The sequence below is a fragment of the Pteronotus mesoamericanus genome, unplaced genomic scaffold (assembly GCF_021234165.1).
Source record: "Pteronotus mesoamericanus isolate MK-2021 breed Mesoamerican mustached bat unplaced genomic scaffold, CSHL_Meso_final scaffold_651, whole genome shotgun sequence".
Taxonomy (NCBI): Eukaryota; Metazoa; Chordata; class Mammalia; order Chiroptera; family Mormoopidae; genus Pteronotus; species Pteronotus mesoamericanus.
In genome coordinates this window covers 10,444,001-10,463,071 of record NW_026555325.1, presented here as the reverse complement: position 1 = coordinate 10,463,071, position 19,071 = coordinate 10,444,001, and positions in this window count along the sequence as shown.

Sequence of the window (19,071 nt, the reverse complement as noted above, 5' to 3'; positions counted from 1 at the left end):
ATCTTTGATATTTAGAGGCAGACAATGCATAAGCAAGACTGAATGTCAGGTTAAAAAAGAAAAAACAACAACTTGTTTTCCAGGACATTTTAAATGTCTTAGAATAGATGATCCCTAAGCAAACCATACTTTTCTGAAAAAACTAACACACCTGGGTTTTTTTATGCAGTGATATTTTGAACACTGTACAATGCTATGAGCAAAATGCATTCACATGCATTTTATCATTTAAAGCTCACAAACACTTGCAATATTTATTTCTCCCTTTAATTGGAAAAAAAACCTGATAAAGATCTCTAAGATAAATTGACTTTCCACTCCACAGAGTTAAGTGGTTGAGCTGCCAAGACCCAAACCCAATGATGAGGTCAAGTTCCTTTTTTTACCACATGTAACAGGTAGTGACATTCGCTGGTCTGACTTTCTTCTTATGGTGGATTTACCCTGGACTTATGATTAACCAATGAGTTAACCATGAGAGGTCCTTGTTTGTTTGTTTTAAAAGTTTATTATTGTGTAATAGTAGTGCTTACATTCTGTGTGTAGGTACTTTACCCTTCTAATGTAGTAAAATATTAAGTACTAAACAGAAGTTATGACTAGCCTGTTAACAGGTAAAACTGGGAAGGAGCAGATCCTATAAGGAAAATATTTAGCAGAACAATATAGGATTAAAATATCACCTGCTACCTACTCCTGAAGAGCTTACGGCACTTTACAAATCCAGTTTGACTTATTCCAATGATTACTGCTCTCATTAACAATTTCTACTACACTGAAGAAGAACTGAATGTGCCTTCTGCTCTGGTGTCAAAAATCTGTGACTTAGCTAAGGCTTGTGAAACACAATAGAAAATGAGAATGAGGTAAAAAAAAAAGCAATGGGAAGATAAGAGAACTGGGAGGTATACCCATCACCTAAAATTATTACAAAGGGAAAAAAAAACAAAAAACCCTCTCTTCTAGCCTTACTAATGTCTTCCAAGAATCAGGGTCTGCCATGGCCACATGTCGGATAGTTCTATTTCTCTTTCTTCATGTCTGTCATGTTTAATGTTGTAAATGTGTTTAATTATTGTAATTGGCCCCTTTCAAAATTTGCTTGATGTATCAGAAAATTAACACCTCAAAGTATTTATAGTTTTCGGTGGACAGTTACCAATTTTACAATGGTTTATCTTTTTCTGTTACTTTCTTCAAATGTAATTGCTTAACTAGTATAAATATATTAGCTGTCTTTTCAGAAGCACCTGTACAGTGACAGCTGCCTTCAAGGTATGCATTTCCCTCATGATGTCATTTAACTCTCATTACAAACTTACTAGTAATACTATAGGAAACCCAGCAATGTGTGACAACGTGGATGAATCATGCAAAGTGAAATAAATGACTTACACAGAAGAAAAAAGATCACTGTGTAATTCTACATATATCAGGTATCTAAAATAGTTAGACTCATGGATGCAAAAAATAGAATTGTAGTCTTCAGGGCCTGGGTGAAGGGGGAAATAGAGATTTGTTAGTCAACAGGTATAATTTTACTCTCGCAAGGTTAGAAAATTCTAGAGATCTGCTTTACAAAATAGTGCCTGGAGATAATACTTAAAATTTGTTAAGAAGGTAGATCTCATGTTGAGTGTCATTACCACAATAAAATGAAAAGGAAATATATCTTCATTTTAAAGATAAGGAAGGAGAAACTAAAAGATAGCAGAGAAATGTCCCAGGATTGTATAGATAGTAAGTGGTAATCCGGAGCACACTGTGTGGGTCAAGGTTCTCAAGGCACATATGAATAGAAACTATTGATGGAGATAATCATGTCAGTCTATTTATTGTATACATGATGCCTATTATAGATACAATATGTAATATATATGGGGCACAGAGAGAGAGAGACTGATTTTAAGAAATTGGCTCTGTGATTGTAGGGGTCCTGGCAAGTCCTAAATCGAAAGTGTATGACTATGGACTAGAAACGCAGGTAAAATTTGAAGTTGCAGTCTTGAATCTTAAATCTATATGTAAGACTTAGGCTGGGAACTCAAAAAAGATGTCTATGTTACAGTCTTGAGGTAGAATTCCTTCTCTGAGAAACCTTTGGTTTTGCGCTAAAGGACTTGAGCTGATTGGATGAGATCCATTCACATTATTGCAGGTAATGTCCTTAAAGTCAAATGTGAATCACATTTACAAAATACTTTAATGGCATCACCTAGATAGTTATAACCAAATAATTGAGCATTCCTAGCTAAGGTGGCACATAAAATAAAAGATAACACCTAAACCCAAAACCATGTGCTAAACAGACACATAGCAATGTGTTCAGTATGAGAGATTTTTGAAGTTCAATATTACTTACAATTATGGAATAAAGATTGTTGGCATGTCAATTACATATTACTTCAATGCATTTTTTATTATGTGGTTAATATCCATGTGTATATGGGTACACATATGGATTATGCATGCATATACTAGCTGATTCAAACTCAGAGTCAGACTAATATGCTAATTGATTCAGACTCAGACAAGCCAATCATAATTCATTCTTTTATTTTAAAAATGAAATGTCCTTTTAAAATGATAATCCCTTTTAAATCAAACAACTGTGTTGCAGATACATTTAATTATTAATTTATATTATTTTAGTGGTTAATAATATATAAATTGTTTTATGTCAAATAATTCTATAAATTAAAAATTTCTACATATTTTTCTTCAGATTATTATCTATCAATATGTGCCATATAAAAGTTTTATTGACTGATATTCCCTCTCCTTAAGGTAATGCATATAAACCAAAAATTATATTTGATAGTCGTCATGTATGGTATTGAGTTATCTCAGATACTATGTCTCCTTTCAAACCCATAGAAGAGCAAAGATGTCCAAACTCTAGTTTGTTAGAGATATTCATTTTTAATTGGTTATACATGATCATCTGAATCTTACTCTTATTGGTAATGTGCCTTTAACTATTGATACTGAGCAAAACTTAATTCTGGTTATTTCCTAAAATTGAGCAATTTTCAATGAATGACATATGAAAAGATCGTTATAATGTGTGTATAATTCAAAGGAGAAAATATGCTGTAATAATTTTATAAAATCTCCTCTTGTGATTTATCTATAAAATTAAATTTCTATGTAATTTTAATTTCTCAAAAATGTGTTTTTCTCCAAAGAATAATTTGTTTAAATCTATAATATTTATACCAAATTTTGTTTATCTACTTTATGGCCTTATATAATCTGTAAAAAACATTTTTGGATCAATTAAATCCTTCAGTAATGAAATTTGGTGATACAGCAATTACAGCTGATGTCTTAGTTAATATATTAAAATACGACTTTAATTCACTAAAAAATGTGTTAATATTTTCATTAAAACTGAGAAAAAACTTTAGAAGCTGTTGATAGTCAGAAAGACATTTGCTACAATAAGTGATTTCTATGATAATTATTACAAAAATGTGGACCTTAAAATATTATGTAAATTTTATTAAGTGACAAAGTAACACAGATCTTGAGAAATTACACCACAGTTGCTCATTAACAGTCTACATTAATGTAAATCTCTTTAAAGATTTATTTTCTCATTGTTTTGAAGAACAGTAACTTTACTGATGTATTAATGACCTAATTGTGACTAACCAAACCCATTTTTATTTGAAGGATTGTTCCCTTGATCCATTCAATAAATATTGTATGTGGGAAAAAAGGAATTTGGATTGATGGGCAAGAATTGTAATCAGCACATACAGATTTATGAGTTGAGGGAATAATGTAATTATGCAAAGAAAAATGAAATGATGCTTATGGGCTGTTGATGAACAACACAGGGTATTTGTACTTAGTATGTCATGGATGTGGAAGGTAGCAGGAAAAATGTTTTATGAAATGCTCATTGTCTTAGAAGTTCATAAGAGCTAGAGTAATGGAACTCTGTGTGTTGTGCCTTTAAGGAGAATATTTTCTATTGGCAGTGCCATTAAGATGCATTGTTGAAGCAGCGGAATCTTTCTACAGAGATTCTCCAGATTCATATTTCTAACTAATTGTAGTCTCCAGCAATATACTTGTTATAGGATTATATTGTTCTATAAATCATTGTTCAGGGATTCAGGAGCCAAAAATTAGTCTTCTCTGATAATTCCTGAGACAGATAATCATCAAAATAATTTGAGTTGAATATTCTGATATCAAACAAATTATCTAAAACTTAATGCATAATATTGGAATTTAAATTGTCTCAATAACAAAATCTGATAATCGTATTAAAGAAGAAATAATTTGAGCAAAATGCAATAAAGGAATAAATTTGAAGATATATAAATATATTAGTGTAGACATATATGATATATATGTATATTTAAGATGAAAGAAAAATAAAATGATATCTGGGTAATTCTGCATTAGGACTTATTTTCCTTTTTCAGTTGGATTTTAACTTCCTTGTGTAGAAGTAGCCAATATAGAGAAATGAGCATACTCAGAGCTCTGTAGATATGAAAAATGGGTTCAATTTTATAGCCATTAGATAATTATAGATTACAATTGCAAAAAGTATAGTGCCAACTTCCAAAACTCCAGAGCTTAGACTCTCTTGGAATAAACTGACAAAGTATTGATGAAGGTAAGTTTCACCAGTATGTGGGAGCATCATTTCCTCCATATGTTTACCATCATTAACAGCAGTATTAAAACTGATTGGTGAGGGGCTCAGAAACAAGTGAGGAATGTATTACTGTAAAGTGGACTTGGGGGCTCCTTGCTATGGAATGGGAGATTCTTAGCACAGTTACTTCCTGTAGTTATGTAGAAAGGAAAATTTGTAAGTGGTAAGTTTGGCTGTATAAATGGAAAGATTTACTAGAAAAATATTGAAGGTGGTCACAGTTTCTTCCTGCTGCTTACTGGAATACATACAAGGAGAGACACAAACTGAGGTAAGAAGTGGTAAGGAAAAGGAGCAAGGACAGGGTGATTTGAACATTCTCAGCCTCTTTATATGGCAGAATACAAAAATTAAGAGATCCAATGTAAGGAAAGTGCACTCTAGAAAAAGCTGAGAGTGTGACTCTATAGACTTCTGTTCAAATCTCATAAAAGAGCAAAAAGTTACATTATTCAGTCATGCAAAGGGCACTTACAAGAGAGTAAGATTGTACCACTCAGGTCCTCTCTAATATATTGTAGTATCTCTACACTGATTAAAGGTATGGTTCTTCAGCCATCTCAGCAGAAACTAAAGACAGATTATCAAAAAATATTTGAGTATGGCTTTGCTCTAATAAAGTGGACTTTAACAAATACATTTGAAGAGAATAAAAGGTATATAAATGGTGATGGAAGGAGACATGGCTTATGGTGGTGAACACACATGTAATATAGAGATTATATATTGTATGATAAAATCATATACCTGAAACCTATATAATTTATTTTTATGTTAATTTATTTAATTTTATTTTAATTTTATTTTAATTTATTTTTTCAAATACATTTGTCTCTGCCTACCCCCCACCACTTTCCCTTGCCCCCTTCTATATAATTTAATTAACCATGTTACCTCAACAAATTTAATAAATAAAAAATTTAAAAACATATAAAATAAAATACATGAGACCTATTAAAATTTTAGAAAATTATTATGAAAGATGGCTGCTGGATTCCCCTCAAATTTCTTATTTCTCTCTCTCTGTTTTGTTAAATAAATTGTTTTATCTCTAATTATACATCTTTTAAAACATAATGGTCTTTGTTTTATTAATTTTAAAAATGTTTTAATTGAAAGCTGATAAAACATCTTCCTTTGTTTTGATCCTTTCAATTCTGTTTTATTAGTCTTTTCCAAATTCTTATATTTATACGTAATTGCTTTTTGTTTATTTAAAAATTAATATTAATTTTAATATTTGGTTTCTGTATTCTATTTACTTTTTGTTAAGTTTGTTATTTTTCCCCTGGGTTTTGAGAAGCAATGTATATGCAAAATTTCTGCTTTATAAATAAATGTGATTAAGATCATAAATCTCTCTCATATTACCACCATGCTTGTCTTTTTATCTGAGAATTATTTTGAAAAATGTTTTAAGCTTCTAAATAGATTTAACATTTTTGGGTCTGATTTATTGCCTTTATTTCTACTGACACTAGGGAAGTTTCATATCAAATAATATAAAGTTTTGTAGCAGACAAATATATTTGCGAATTCATTTTTAGTTAAATTTCTTTTGTTTTTTGAAAATTTCATTTATTTATTTCTAGAGAGAGGGGAAGGGAGGGAGAAAGAGAGGAAGAGAAACATCAATGTGTGGTTGCCTCTCATTTGCCCCCAACTGGGAACGTGGCCCACAACCCAGGCATGTGCCCTGACTGAGAATCTAACCGGTCACTTTTTGATTTATAGGCCGGCACTTGATCCACTGAGCCACACCAGCCAGGGCTAAATTTCTACATATAAGAAATAGATTTTCTTAATTTCTTTTCTATTTCATTTAAAGCTACTGATGCACATGTATTAAAATCTCTCACTATGATTGTGAATGTTTTCCAACATTCCTATATAATCTGTCAGTTTTTACCCTCAGAGAAAGATTTTCTGATTTTTTTAATTGAGGTAAGACAGAACAGAAAGTTGAAGAATTTTGATTCTAATTTCCATTATTTTAGTTTTATGTTTACTGTATAGCAATCAATTATTTTGAATGATCCTTCTTATGAAAAAAAATGCTGTATGAAATGTTAGAAGTGATCCATACATAATTGGACCATAAGGATAGACCATAGCAGACAGTCTATTTTATCTGATCACCCTCATCATTCCTAATTTTCCATTAAGAACCCAAGATGTATCTATTAGTCATAAATTTGTATACATTCTCTTTAAACCTATTTATGTTTTAATCCACTACTTTTTCAGCATAATGAATCCTTTATGCATTTTATTTACAGCATACATTTATACCAGTTTTAATTTGTTCTTCCATCTAAAATGCTTTCTTTAAGGGTCAAGGGATGAAGAAATCTGACCTGTAGATGGACTAAAAAATGCATGACTTTATTTGTAGTTTAAAATTTTAAGCTTGGTTTAGATAATACTTTTTATTAATATGACAGTGAGAAAGTTTTTCAATGCATCATGGATTTCCCAGAAAAAGATACATTAAACCTTTGGGTACCAAATATTCTGATGCTATTCTTTCTTACATGCACAGTTGTTCACTGCAGGGGCTACTTTATTTACATTACATAGGAGAGTGCCATTTAAGCCATAAGTACAACTCTACATAATTCAACTTAGTTTAAACATCTTCCTAGAGGAACAATAATCAAATTTAGCTTCAGGACATACTGTAGACTAATACAAAAGCTCTGTATGCACAGTTGAGATTATACTACAAATGTGGTTCCTATTTTATTATTTGATGAATGGTTATGTCACAAAGTGTTACGTGATTCCACACTAAAAGATGGTATTATAATGCCTCTGCCTAGGAGGACAAAGTTAATCTTGCCAAGAGGACTTGAACTCTTATATTCTAGAGTTAAGTAAGTTGCCTTAGAGACCATTCTTCCAGTTCTGGAAGTGAAAGAATGTATATGTGGTCATCCAAATCAGGTCTCTCAACTGCATTAGGCTTTCAAAAGTGTGTCTTCTGGATATTGTGTCACTAATGTCAAGTTTCACTTTAAAATGCATGTGTCTTTAAACCATTAAAGTAGCTATTCTTATAAAACTTAGCAAAAAATCATTCATGAACAGTTAAGTGTAATAGTTTCAAGTAGCTGATTTAGTGTACATAACCCAACCACAAATTGCTTTTAAATAATAAACACTTGCCTTGATCCATCTCATTTCAATTAAAGCTTTCTAAAAATAAAACATTACCTACCCAAAGTCAGGTAATTTTTTAAAAATCTGGGAAACAGAAAATGTTTTAAATTAATTTATCAGATTATATCAGTAACAGGTTGTACCTGAACAGATGTGCTAATAAATACATATACTTCAGTGGAAGAAAAATTCTATCAGTAATTCATGTGTATCACAGAGCACAAGTAGATGGCATAATGGGGGCTATGTGAGGCTAATAAAAGAAAAAGGCGTGGCCCTAAAAGCTGAAAGACACTTTGAATACAAACCTCATTTTTAATTTTTTTAAATTAAAATCTTATCTTATTGACTTGTAAAGAAGAGAGCCTGGACAAAGCAGATCTGAGGTGAATATTAATTTAGGTTCTCAATTTAAAGAAGATCATTTTTGTCATCTCCTAATTCTGTGTAACAGTGGAGTCTTAATGGTACCATCAAGGATGCCTTTCTAACCTATAAGGACAAATGAAGCCTCATGTGTTTTTATTTTTTGCGTTACTTGCATTGCATCCTTTAAATATATAATATAAACATCAAAGCTTTGAGATTTCTTAAAACTCAGGGAATAAAAATAAGAAACACAATCATCAGAGAGAATTGTTGGAGTGGGAGCTCCAAGATGAAAAATCGTGATTGGCTAAAAGAAGGCTTTTAGAATGAAAGTATTTTACAATGGCATCACTATTGTGATGCTATTAATAATAGACAATTGGGACAGAGTTCATAATGACTTAATCCCTAGTCCATTAACTTTTATGAATTTAATAAAAATCTATTAAAACTAAAATATACCACATTGAAATTACCAGGCTTGGATGTGCTTATTTTTGATGAGTTTCTAGAATGCATTCTGGTATGAATTTCTACCATCTAAGTGAACTGTGAAAAAATTGCTTTATTTACCATTATCCTAGAATGTTTTTTAGCTTGTCTCTTTTAGTTTTTTGTAGAAGCCAATATGCAGTATAACAAAAGAGCATTGCAAAAACTTCAAATTGTTTTCTCTGAATTTGTAGAAAATCAGCTATTGTTTAATGAACCCTAATGCTACAGTTACTGACAGTTAAAACAATAAGTTAGAAATAAATAACTGTGTTTCTCTTCCTCGTTTGAAATACTTGGCATTTTGCTGCTGTAAAAACTGTAAGACCCAACATATATTTTCAAATGATTTTGTAATATACTGAGAAAGCTATCCAGATGCATTAGAATAGTAGGTTGTTGTTTAGAGAAAATTGTGATTAAAACTATTGTCTTCTAAGCCATGAATTAACTGGGTTAGAAGCCACTATGCTAGGGAAAAAAAATCCCTAGCACATTTCCTGTTTATTTACATTATGCCCTTGTCCTCCATCACACTTGTAATTCAACACAGAAATGAGACATATTTTCTCTGAGCATGTTAAAAATATCTTCCTGCTTGCAGATTTAACGTTTTTTTTCCATCCCAAACCTGAATTTTTTTACTTGCTGGAACATACACTAGTTTTTTTGCAATTTGCATTTCCAAAAGTTTACTCCTCTGCCTTTGTGTCATTCTCTCCAAAACACACATCTTGGACATCTACTACTGATTTCTCCAGGGTTTAGAATTAAGAAAAGTAGCAAGCATCTTAAATTCAGCATGATTTGGATGAGATGATACATTTTATTATTAACTTAGTTCATTCATTGAAATGACCATCTTTGTTTTCAGATTAAAATCCATACATATAAAATTTCTTTTTTTTTTTTGCTGGTTCAATATTATTTTATTTTTTATTGTGCAATTACAGTTGCTCCCATCCCCCCCATTACTCTCCCTTGCCCTACTTACCCTCACCTTCCACATTCAATCCTCCCTCCACATTGCCTTTGTCCATGGGTCCTTCATACATGTTCCTTGATGAACCTTCCTCTTCTTATGAAGTTTCAGTACATGTTTCTAAGGAGTATAAATGTGAATGTAGTTAAGTCAGAAAGGAAGATGTACAAAAAGGAAAAAAATAAATAAAACACCTGGGGCTTATTTAGTTAAAACAAATATTTTCTCATTTAGCCTAAAGAGTGTTCTTAAATTAGTGAAATTTGCTGCTAAAGAAATAATAGAGGTGGTAGACTGAAAAGACTGAGTCTTTTCTCTCCCAGCTCTATGAGTTTATGTTCTAGGATCTTTTTAAATGCAAGTATTTATGTATTTAAATATGTTTCCTTGGACATATATCAAGGAAATATATTTCAACTGTCGCAGTAAAGACAGAGAGTAAATTTACGAAGTAAAGATAAAAGCAATTAAATGAGAAAAGTATTGGGTGAAAATAACAATACAAATAACCCTGGCTGGTGTGGCTTAGTGGAGTGAGTGCCAGCCTGCAAACCAAAGGGTTGTCAGATCGATTCCCAGTCAGGGCACAAGCTTGGGCGGCGGGCCAGGTCCCAGGTAGGATGCGTGTGAGAAGCAACAAAACATTGATGTTTCTCTCCTCTCTTTATCCCTCCTTTCCCCTCTCTCTAAAAATAAATAAAATCTTTTTTTAAAAAAGGAATCATATTTAAAAGTAATCATACAAATAATAAAACAATAATACAAAAAGAAGAAATGTACAGTGAGGGTTGTAGGGACTAATATTGATTTAAGACATTATCTGGCAGGCAATAATAAAAACACTTTCTCCATAATTTTATTGAATCACTATAAAAATCAATGAAATAAATGTGAAATCCCAAGAGATACGATGTCTTGATAGAAAGTTATGTTAGTGCCTAGGTTTCTACATTTCTCACAGAAAATAAAAAGAGATCAGTAAGAGTGGGATAATTTGTCAAATTTAGAACTAAATGTGGAGAGCAGATGGCCAATAGCATTTCAGCTACTCCTTCAGAATATAACAGGAACCACATCATGGATTATGATGATAGAACAATTTTAAAATTCTGCAACAGTCATGACAAGATCTCTGGACAAAGGTGTGGAGATTGACTGTGGGAGCACAGAGTGGTCTGGGCAATGTAGGGCGAAGGGGAAACGTTGGGGCAACTACAATGGAATAACAATAACACAAAGAAAAAAAGAAAAATTATGTATGTTTATGTACTTTTTCTAAAAACATTGTAATCATATTATTAAAGAATTCTTGTGCCTAGCTTCCAATACTGAAAAAAAGGTAAAAATCTGTGTTTTAAAAATTAAATGTTTTTCATTTTTTTACAATCATCTTAATCTACAAAGGAATCATATCATCTATCTATCTATCTATTTACTTACTTACTTATTCTACATTTATTCTATATATTCAGGAAAGTGAGGAAGCTGGAATCTGGGAACATGGTGTCTACTTTAACTTGCACTTAGTTGAATCCCAAAGGGTAGAAGTAATGCAGTGTCCAGGAAAGAAATCTTCAGGAGAGAGGAAAGAATCTTTCAAGTCCTGGCAAGACTGCTAAAGATTTTAATAGAAGAAATTTGAATGTCTTCCTGCATACATTTCTTGATTAGAAAATTAAGTTACATAAAAACAAATAAAAACTAGTAAAATGTAAAACTGGAACTTAGATTCCCATCCCTCTCTTACCCCTCTTTTTTTTTCCCCTATACAACATAATGTAAATGTAAGAGCACATAGCCAGGAGAACCATATCTGACCTCAAATAACAACAACACAAAGGGCAAATAGTGTAAGTAAACAGTACTGTAGGAAGTATTTAGCTGAAGATGTTGATAAATAGCTGAAAATGTTTGGTTCAATTCATGTTAAATAATAGCATGCTATAATTTTAAACTCTAATATTAAAAGAGTTTTAGAAATATAAATACATAGTCAGAGTACAATTACAAATATACACAAACATCTCTATAATTACAGAACTTATCAAACTTGGAAAGTGGTTTTTAAGTGCATTTTCTAAAATATGACTAGTACCCAAAGTGTAATGAGCTCAAAGTGGAACATTTATCATGATATATTTTGAAATAAAAAAACTAATTTTTGTTTGGAAGGTAGTAGCTACATTTGTCATTGAATATATTCTATTGTTTATTTATTAACAAGTCATTTCTCCACTCACAAAGGAAAATTTCTTTAAGAATTAGTTCTGCTGTCGTATGAAGTTATGTTAAAAAATAAGAGTAATACAAATCAGATGTCCATATTTATGTTAGTTGAAATAGTTATTCCTGAATAACTTAAACACCTTTCATAATATAAATCTTTATGTACTATACCTCATTTAACAGCCATTAACATGCCTTCCATCTCAAATCAAGTGTACCTAAAAATAATGATTTAATTTTAGTACTTCTCATATGCAATATAACATTATTGGCAATCTTGTGTCAAATCTGTACATTTTACTATGTAAAGCATCTGCAAAATATATTATACATACCTTGATATATCATTTTGAGGCTAAAACAATACTAATGAAATTTAGAATATTTTAGAATATTTAGAAAATTTGTCTTTTGTAAGACAAAAAATAGAATAACATACTAATGCAGTTACAAAATGGAGGCATAGGTAGACATGGCTTGCCTCTTCACACAACCACATCAAAATCACAGCTAAAATATAGATCAATCAGTACTCAAAACCATCAGAAATTAAGTTTAATGGAAGTCTGACAAGTACGGAATTCAAGAAATCACATGCATCCAGACTGGTAGGAGGGGACACAGATGTGGAACAGGCTGGTTCCACACCCACATGTGGTAGATAAAAATTCTGGAGGGATATCTGGGGAGCGAGGAGTCCCAGCCCAGGGTTCCAGTGCCAGAAAGAAAAGTCCCCACAATTTCTGACTGCAAAAACCAGTGGGGATTGAATCAGTGGAAGAAATGGCTAGAGCCCCAAGAAGTTCCTCTTAAAAAACTCACAAATGGACTCACCATATCAGACTCACTCCCCTTGAGCGCCAGCACCAGGGTAGCAGCTAGAAAGGTACCAGTAGTATAAAGGGAGAAACTGAAGTGTTTGGCATCAAGGCAAGCAGAGGCCATTGTCCCTTCTATAAACTCTCCCCCTACAGAGCCAGGAAGCTGGTGTCATAACAGACTCCATCAAGAAGGCTAACACTGTTTGGACTCACCCTGGAGATCCCCAGAGACTCTGCTTTACCCACTGGGCCCATTCGAACTGCTTTTCCATATGAATGATTGGTCTTGTCTCATGCTTCACAATTTCTTAAATCCTGTCAAACAAGCAAAAGCTCACTACAGTGAGGCTCAGGCCCAGCACTAGCAGCAACCACCCTAGGTCCATAGTTTGGCTTAGCCTGGGAATCTCCAAGCCTAGCACGAGTAGCAGACATCTCAAATTGCCTTATAGCTCAGGCAGGGTGCCCTGGGCCAAACACTAGTGGAATCTGACCTTGGTCTGCACCACCTGGAAAAACCCCAGAGCTTGTGCACCCAGTAGACAACTGCAGACCATGTCAGAGCACCACCACCCTGTCCCAGCACAGCTGATCCTCCAAGGAGGGTGGAGGTTGGGGGTCTGTGGTCATAGTGGGTCCTTACAGGTGACTGGCCTGGGAAAATCCCTCCCCCTGATCTGCTAACAGCAACCAAAGGTCAACTATAAGAGGAGAGTGTACTAAGCCTACACGAAGGGCACACCTCAAGTACCCAGCTCAGGGGATGGGGAAGCTGTGCCACTGGCCTCTACAGAACATCTACTACATTAAGCCATACTACCAAGACACATAGAAAAAGTAGTTCTACCTGATACATAGAAACAAATACAGAGAGGCTGCCAAAAAGAAGAGACAAAGAAACATGGCCCAAATGAAAGAACAGATCAAAACTCCAGACACAGACCTAAACAAAATGGAGGTAAACAATCTATCAAATGCAAGTTCAAAACACTGGTTATAAGGATGCTCAAGGACATTAGTGAGGGCCTCAGCAGCATGAAAAAGATCCAGCCAGAAATGAAGGATACACTAAGATAAATAAAGAACACTTAAGGGAAACAACAGCAGAGTGGATGAAGCCAAGAATCAAATCAATGATTTGGAACATAATGAACCAAAAACAACCAAGTAGAACAACAAGCGGAAAAACAAATCCAAAATAATTAGGATAGTATAAGCAGCTTCTGGGGCAACTTCGAGAAGTCCAACATTCACATCATAGGGATGCCAGAAGGAGAAGAGAAAGAGCAAGAAATTGGATCGATTTGAAAAAATAATGAAAGAAAACTTCCCTAACTTGGCTTAGGAAATGGACATGCAAGTCCAGGAAGCACGGAGTCCCAAACAAGATGGATGCAAAGATACCTACTCCAAGATACATCATAATTAAAATGTCAAAGGTTAAAGATAAAGAGAATCTTAAAAGCAGCAGGAGAAAAGAAGACAGTTACCAACAAGGGAGTTCCTATAAGACTATCAGCTCTTTTCTCTACAGAAAGTTTTCAAGCTGGAAGGGATTGGCAAGATATATTCATATATCTTGTAACGAAAAGCAGGGACCTATAGCCAAAATTGCCCTTCCCAGCAAAGATATCATTTAGAATTGAAGGGTAGATAAAGAGTTTCCCAGACAAAAGAAAACTAAAAGAGTTCATCATCATCAAACTATTACTGTATGAAATGCGAAAGGGACTTACTTAAGAAAAAGAATAAGATCAAAACTAAGAACAATAAAATGACAAAAAAATATGTATCTATCAGCAATTTAATCTAAAAAACTAACTAAGAAAACGAGAACAGAATTATGGATATGTAGAGTGTTTTGATGGTTGCCAGATGAGAGGCTGGTTTAGGAGAATGGGTGAAGAGGTGAGGGGATTAACAAGTACAAATAGATATTTACAGAATAGCCATGGGGATGCAAAGTACAGTATAGGAAATGAAGTAGTCAAAGAACTTATATGAATGACCCATGGACATGGACAATATTGTGGTGATTGCTTGAAGGAGTGAGTGATGATGGGTGTAGGCGAGCAAAGGGGGAAAAATCAGGACAACTGTAAAAGCATAATCAGTAAAATATAATTAAAAATAAAATAAAGTACAAATGTAATTTCAAATATTAATTTAAGATAAATATATAACATTTAAAAATAATTAAAGTTGTGAACTCACTATGTGTACACATAATGGAACTGAATATATGTATATTTCAAGGTTTTATATAAGCAAAATACACATTATTGTCCAAAATTCTAATGAATAATTAAATCAAGGTAAATTTCTCAGAAATTTAAATTAGCCTTATTAGACTGGTATTGATTTATGTTTTCAAAGAAATCCTATATCTGAGCCAAAAGTCAGCATGAATACCATAGATTATTTCACGTTTATTTCATTCTAATGGGCAGAATACTAGAATCTAGAATTAAGAAAAAAATAAGCTTATTTTAAATCTTGTATTTAATCAATGATTCTTCTTTATATTTGATTTTCCTTTGAGTGGCTTCATGTATTATTTATGGGAAACTGGGTGAATAAAACCTTATCATGTTGGAAAATTTCATGAGGCTTTCCATTTCCTTTTTTTATCTGATCCAATAATGAAAATAGTACCCACCATATAGGTCTATTCCAAAGACCAAACGTATCACTAAATGTTTCAGTTTTTATGTTATTTTGACAGAGTATTAATAAATTATTTTCCAATTCTTAGGTGATGCTATCTAGAAATGCAATACATTATCATTGTTTTTGACTTTTTAATCCTGTTCCTTTATAAAATTTACATATTAGTTCTGGTACTTATTATTTATATTTTAGTAGGTTTTATATATTTCTTAAGATATCCTATGTACTGGCTTATGTAGCCTGGAAATAATGAATATTTTATTTCTGATTTTAAAAACTGCATGCCATTTATATCTCTTTCCTGCCAACTTGAAATCAGCAGAACATGTACTAAATTATAGAATAGAAGTGACAAGAGCAAATATCCTTGCTTTGTTCCAGATTCTTGCAAGACTATATTCACTGATATCAGCTTGAGATTTTTTTCTCTCTCTCTCTCTCTAAAGATAGATTGTATTAGATGGAGAGACTTTCCTGATTTTCCATTGTGAAGTTGGTATCATGAAATATGTAAAATAGTTCAATGTGTTTTTTCTGCATATTGAAATGATCCTATTACTTTCTCTTTTATTTTGTTCATTTGATGAATTATGTTGATTGATTTTCAAATATTATGTTGTCCTTGCTTTTCTTAGATATACTATACTTATCCATGGTATATTATTTTTTCACATATAGCTGGAATCATATATAAGTGGATTTCACTTGTAAATTTAGAGAATTTTAGAAAACTTAAATTTTTTACTTTTTTCTATCATTGTTCATGAGAAATATTAGTCTGTAGATTTACTTTCTTTTTTTGGTCTTCGTCTAGTTTTAATATTAAGATTTTATTGATAAAATGATGGTATTTTAGCATTTTATATTATCTTAAATATTGGTTTATTAGTTATATTTTTATTTTATTTATTTTTCGTTGTAGTGTTGACTCAGAGAAACTGGAAACTAGAGTGAGTGCAGACACATAAACTCAAATTTTCTGGTACTACATCCATGTTTTAATATGAGTGGAAATCGACAAGATAGTATAAATGTCAGATATTATGAGGGTTATAGAAAAAGAATCAGCACTGAAACTTTAATCCTGCTTCCCATTCTGAACTCCAAGAAGGACTATGAAACAGGCTGTCTTGCTCTTGGCCTGGCATAGTTGGTATTTTGCATACAATTTTACATACTCTGCAAGGTGAATAGATTTTCTTTTTTCTTTAGTTTACTTGTCTACATCAAGTGGTAAAAGTTCTGAGAAGACAACTGCACAAAGGAAACCCAGGTTTAGGTTGAGAAGGCTTTGAGACATTAGAAACTTTTTTCAGTGGACAAATGCAAGATCCACATCGTCAGCTGTGAAAACTTGATGAGATCTCTTTAACTCTCGGAGGATGACCAGTGACCATGATAGCTAAACTGCACTCTGTAAAGATGGGGTCTGAGGGTCAATGATCCTCTTCACAATGCTGCTTCTTTGATACTAGAAAAATAAATAATCCCTTATTTCAATCTTAGGAGTTTAACTTCTCAAAGGATAAAGGACAATAGAAGAAAGAAGGTAAAGAATTTCTAAAAGATTGTATTTACTCAAAAAGAAACTAAATTATGATTCATGATAACTAAAAATAATAAGTAAATTTAGATGAGAAATTATTGCATTAGAACCACAGTAGGATTTAAAATTTTAAAAATGGTCTTCCCTAGACAAGTTATAGCTTCAAGAGAAAAAAGAAAAGATAATCTAAGCTTTATAAAATAAAGATTCTTTTCAAATCTTTGTGGCAGAATATAATTCATGATATTTTACATGTAGAATCAAGATATTGTTAAATAACCTCATTCTATTATAAAGATGTTTTTCTCTTAAAAAATATAAAAACTATCTTCAGTACTCCCATCAGCTCTCAGGTTATGTTCTAAAGTGTTTTATACTCCCTCAAAGGCAAACAGTAATAGAGGAAACAATTCACAGTAATCTAGATTATTCAGTCATAATATGGAACATCTGAAAAACTGACTTGAGAAGCAATTATCATATGCATTTTTGCATTTCAGGCAGCTCTCTAATATACGAACAGATTTAGCTTCAAAAGTTCATCTGCTAGGAGATTTTTAGAACTCAGAACATATTTTCCCTTTAGGAAGAATGTTGGATGTGGTAGTTAGGTTATCACACAAGACCAAAAAGCCTATCAAATGCATAATTGTTTAAATTTAGTTCAATAAATGTTTATTGAACACTTATGGTAGGCACTGCTTGCGTTAAGCTCTGAGGATAGAAAGATTGTTACTCTTGAATACAAAGAGACATGATATATCTGAATTATTAATTTATAAATATAATATATAAATACATAAGCAACTAACTTAGATACTAAAGATATAATATAAACAAAATATGAGTTTGCTTTTAAAGAGCATGCTTTGAATAAGAAGGAGAATGGATACCTGTTTGAATAAGCTAAGTACTGATAAAGGGGTGTTAGAAGGCAGGCTCTGGATGCTGTGTTAAAAAGAAGAGAACTTGCCCTTGTTTGCTGGGTGATTTCTTAGGGAAAAGCTGACATATAAAGAATTATTGAAATTTACCTAAACCAACCCGTAGGAATATGAGAAGAGACAGATATCCTGGCATAAGTAGAAGTCGTTAGGGAAGTTCCAGCATTTACATCTCTTGGGTTAAATACATATAAGTAATGAACAAATTGGTGAAATATACATAAATCAGAGATTGATAATTAGATTATATTGCATAAGTACATTAAAAAGTCTAGCTGAATTAAAAATTATTCCAATTAGATATCTAATTATATTCTCAGTGGACATGGAGATAATTGGAAAGTGACTTAAACTTTATTTCGTTTTTTTTCCATCCCTGAATAAAATCTATTGTGAATAAACCACGATTTCACTGTCAGATATAGTCTAGGTTGTGCACTGTGTTGTGTTATATGATGATCAATTAGCCAAAATGGCAATGTCCCCACAGTGAATGACAACTTGCTGTGTTTCTCACTGCTCTGACATTGATTCTCGTCTTGGCCTTAGGACTTAACTTTGGCCATTAGGATATTAGCAAACATGATGCAAGTGTTTATTTAACAGACACTCACACAGTGGGAGTGTCTTTTTCTTGCTGCTGGAAATTCTTCTCTTGTCAGGTGAATAAGCCTGGGTTATCTACTGTAAACACATAGTGCTACCAAGAGCCAGCCCCACTGCTGCACACACGTATGAGTCCGTCTTAGAACATCCAGCATCATTCAAGCAGCTGGGTGACTCAGCCACTTGAACACTTCAAATGAGGGCAAACAGTTCAGCTGAATCTAACATAAGATGTTGACCCACGTGATAGTGAAATGACATTTTTTAGGCCACCACGTTTTGGCATTATGGATTATCAAACAGAAAATAATTGGTGGTATTCACAAAAATGTTTAGGGAAATCAAATAACCCATTTTCCAGAATGCAAGATTTTATGGTTTCACAAGACCTCTTACAAATTAAAATGGAATAAAAAAGGGTACCACTGTGTACCACTAATAAAATCTCTATTCCTTGCCATAGTATAAATTTTCTTACAATTTTATAAATATATTAATGTCACATCATTGATTTATTCATGCACTCTCTCTTCCATTTATTAACTTAACAATATTTATCAAATAGCCACCAC